The sequence below is a fragment of the Centrocercus urophasianus genome, unplaced genomic scaffold (assembly GCF_019232065.1).
Source record: "Centrocercus urophasianus isolate 14NV4802_14NV808 unplaced genomic scaffold, USGS_Curo_1.0 seq_18, whole genome shotgun sequence".
Lineage (NCBI taxonomy): Eukaryota > Metazoa > Chordata > Aves > Galliformes > Phasianidae > Centrocercus > Centrocercus urophasianus.
The window spans coordinates 16,131,008-16,134,826 of record NW_024884733.1 but is presented as its reverse complement, the minus strand read 5'-3'; the positions used below and the strand labels follow the sequence as shown (position 1 = coordinate 16,134,826).

General features: G+C 43.9%; 1 protein-coding gene across 10 annotated transcripts in view; it reads right to left on the bottom strand.

Annotated features, from left to right (window-relative positions):
• The window catches only part of TTLL7 (tubulin tyrosine ligase like 7), a 75,286-nt gene extending 75,073 nt beyond the window's left edge, over positions 1-213 (bottom strand). For 8 of the 10 annotated variants that reach the window (XR_006168866.1, XR_006168867.1, XM_042819186.1 and 5 more), the window contains exon 1: positions 141-213. The gene's annotated coding sequence lies outside the window, so the exon portion shown is untranslated. The remainder of the gene's footprint in view (positions 1-140) is intronic. The other 2 variants (XM_042819190.1, XM_042819198.1) reach the window with 2 other exon arrangements.
• Between the last annotated feature and the right edge of the window lie 3,606 nt (positions 214-3,819).

Sequence of the window (3,819 nt, the reverse complement as noted above, 5' to 3'; positions counted from 1 at the left end):
GCGGCCTAGCGCCGAGCCCCCCGCACCGCCCCGCGCAGGCCCCGCCGCCGCCGGCCTACTGGGCCCGGCCCGCCCCGCCACCTTCCTCCCTCTCTTTCTCCTTCCCTCCCTCCCTCTCTCCCTCCTTCCCCGGGGCTTACCGTCGAAGGCGATCGGCCGCTCGGCTCCGGCGGCGGTTCCCGGCAGGTGTCTGTCACCGCGGCTCCGTGCGCGCCGCTCCCGCTGGAGGAGGAGCCCAGCGGGCAGGTGTCAGCGCGGCCCCGGCCCTGAGCCCCGCTGTGCCGAGCGGGCCGCGGGCCGCCGCCGGGAATGTAGGTCAGCGGGCGGCGGGAGCGGCTCGGCCGCGGCTCCGCTCGGCCGCCGTGCGCGGATGACAAAAGCGTCAGTGGGAGCTCGGCGTGCCGCTTTGGTTCTCTTCTGCTGTCCGAGTATCGGCGTCATCCATAAAACCCTGCTCCGGGGTTTAGAAAAAATAGCGGACTCTGTTTTCTGTAAGCGGTCTTACCGGCTGCTTTTCCAGTTGAAAAGTTTGGGTGCGTTTATAATGGATAAGAGACAAGATGTAAGAGCAGCCTGTTGTGCAAGCGCAGTGCTCTCTACAACAATACCCTTTGTTACTGGAAATGCCGTGGGCATTATAAAAGGAGAGAACTTTAAATGTCCGTGTTACTCCGCATTATTTTATTATTTTATATATTTTATTTATTATTATTATATATTTTATATATTATTATTTTTTGCGAAGTTTAATTGTTTATTTACTTTACTGTGGCGTTTGCAGTTGGTACTGAGGGCCAGGGTAGAGCTGGGTGACCCTGTTCCTAGGTTGGTGCCTGCCCATGCCAGCTCTGTTCCACCCTCGCTGCCGGGGTCCCCAGGTGGCTGCCCCAGTCCTGCTGCGGTACTCCCTGAACCTGGTGCTCTTGCTGTTTAGCTTCGTGCAGACATTTCTCTTAGGAAGTGTGTTAGCCTACCTATGAATGTTGAGGGGGGAAGAGAGGATGGACTGCTTCAAGTGCTTCAGATGCTGGCAGAACATTGCAATTTACCCTTAACAGAAGCTGCATCACCATCTGTGCAGGGAAATAACATTATACCACGGAAAGTGCTTCCTTTCATTTTAATGAACTTTTTTCTCGTATTACCAAACACAGGGATTTGAGGCTACAGAGGTAGTTGTCCACAGAACTTCTCTCTCTCCCTTTGTTAAAGAACTGATCTTTGAAAACACATGCAGCTCAGGTATTCTGATACTGGTTGCATTGATACAACTCCTGTAACTGGAAGAGGATGGTGATTGTCACTGACATTCTGCTGGGAATGACCAGGATTCACTTACTGTGAGAATGAGTTGCATATGAATATACAGAATAAATCACTAGAAGCAATGTTTGGTTTACTGGCAGTGGAAGTTGATGTGTAATCCATTCATACAATGTGTAACATCTGAAAACTAGAGAAATGTGAAGTGTGATGGAGCTTTGATATTTCCAGTGCCCATTCATAGTGACAGGATGGTCATATTTTCCTGTTAGGTGCCCTTAATAGTACATATTCCAAAATTCAGAACACTTAAAGCAAAGTTTTAAGTGGTGACAGGAAAACAATCTGGGTAGGAATGGTACTAGTGATGTTCTGCCCTTGACTCACACTCAGAGCTTATGGCGTGTGGATCAAGGGCACACTAAGGTCCCCACAGAGAACAATGCAGGGTAACGCTGCTTCCCCTGATAACTATACTTACTGTTTCATCAAGTGTAATTTGAGAGCTCTTTCCCTATCTGTGCTCAGGGCAACAAAACATTGCTAACCTAACTGGCCCTTATGTTCTTGTTTGTTTGAGCTTTCTGCATATTTTTAAATATCCTCAGTACTTGTTACTTCACTAAGGCTGCCTGAAACACCAGTAATAGAATGGAGCAAACATTTCAGAGTGTTTCTAGGCCGAAGGTGAAGGGGATGTGAATGCTGGTCAACTTCCTTAAGTGTAGCTCCCAAAAATTGAATTGGGCTACATGGACAGAGCTCAAGATGTACATGTGTGTATGGAAAAGGTGGAATGCCTTACTGTAGTCTCTTGTTGTTTTTTTTTTTTCCTGTGCCCTTCTTTCTAGGCTCTCCTAAAATGTAATAGAGTTCGGTTTGAAGAATCGAAGTTGGAAGTGATCCTGTTCCATAGAGAAACATTAGGCTCTCCCTCTGTACCTGCTTTAAGAGAGTTTGTTGGGTGTCCTAGGTCTCACAGGGCACAACAGCCTGCAGATTCTGAGGGTTTTTTAAGAATAATAAAAGAGATACAGTTGTCAGTCATCTTAGAAGTTTCTGTAAGTTTGGTCCTTGATCCTAATACTCACTCATTTCATTGTTCTGCTTGTGGGTATTTTTCAGCTGCTTAATTTACAGTAGCTGAGATTTATTCCTTTGCAAGCCACGAGTTTAAAAAAAAAAAAAAAAAAAAAGTCAACATATGGTAAATTGCATTAAAAAGTCATTGAGAGCTTACCTTAATTTCTTGCAATTAATGTAGGAAGATGTTGGCTTTATTAAGGTTCATTATGTTGGAATCATTTATTACAGTATTGCAATAGAAACATAGCTATATCTAAGGGTTTAAAAAAGGACATGGAGTATTCTTTAATCCACTAACTGGATCCTTTTAAAGATTGTCATTGATTTTATATAAAAACAGAAATATTTTAACTTTACTAGGATGATTTTCTAAACAGGAATGAATGCCAGACCTGCAAATTGTCGAGTTTGAAAAGTGCATGTGTGTGTGTGTGTGTGTGTGTGTGTATGTCTGACTTATTTGCCCCTTTGATGCCTAAGGTAATACAATGCATGACAGCATGGAATTTGTTTAGAAACTAATGGTGATCTCTCGTGTTGTCCTCACCTGGGAAGTGTTGTTGTTGTTCTAGAATGATTAGTGTTGATAGTGTTCGTTTTTATTTTTAATCACCAAAGTGGGTTAGAAGCCAAGTAATCAGAACAGACTCTTTGCTGACTGAAGATTTGTACACTTTCTCATCTTCCAGCAGCTCTGGAAGCTGCACAGTTTTGGCTTCCGAGCTGCATTAGGCAGGCGTCTGATGGTCCTTGCCATTCGCTTTTCTGTAGCAATATGTCATAGTAAATAGCTCTTTTAAATATCCATTTAAAATAAAGGCATACATGATTTTCAAAACACAAGCCTGTATGAATTTGTTCTTACCTGCTATCCAAATCTGCAACTTCCAGTGCGCAAGGATTTTATTAATCTAATGTTCTTAGTAGCTTCACCTTCTGTGGTCTTTAAGTAGCCGCATGCTACGTGTGTGATGTGGCTGTCTACTCTGCATGTGAGATTTATGTTCATTCAATCTTCCTCCTCCTCAAAGTGCTCCCACTACTATCATCATTCTGACAAGTGTTCCTATTATAGTCAATTCTTCCCTTTTTAACTCTTATAATTGTTCGGTAAGTAGTGTTCCTTTGAAGCATTCTTGAATATGCTGCCTTCTCAATTCTTCTTTGCCTGTAGATCTTAACTGCCTTTTGTTCTTATTTTTCGTGTGTTCAGTGCTGGGTCACTGCTGTATTTACTCACCAAGTACTAAAGGAGAGCACAAGTTCATTTCACATAAAGGCTGGATGAGGCAAAGCTCTGTCACTGCTGACCTTGATTGGATTAAAATCAGTGAACTAGAGGTGAAAAGCTGCACTGCCATTGCTATTGCAGGCTTGCTGATTCCTTTTCACTTCTCCAGAGACCCTGATTTCAGTATTCTTACTTTGGTCATAGTTTAATTCATCAGCTGTTGTCTGTCTTTAGCCCAC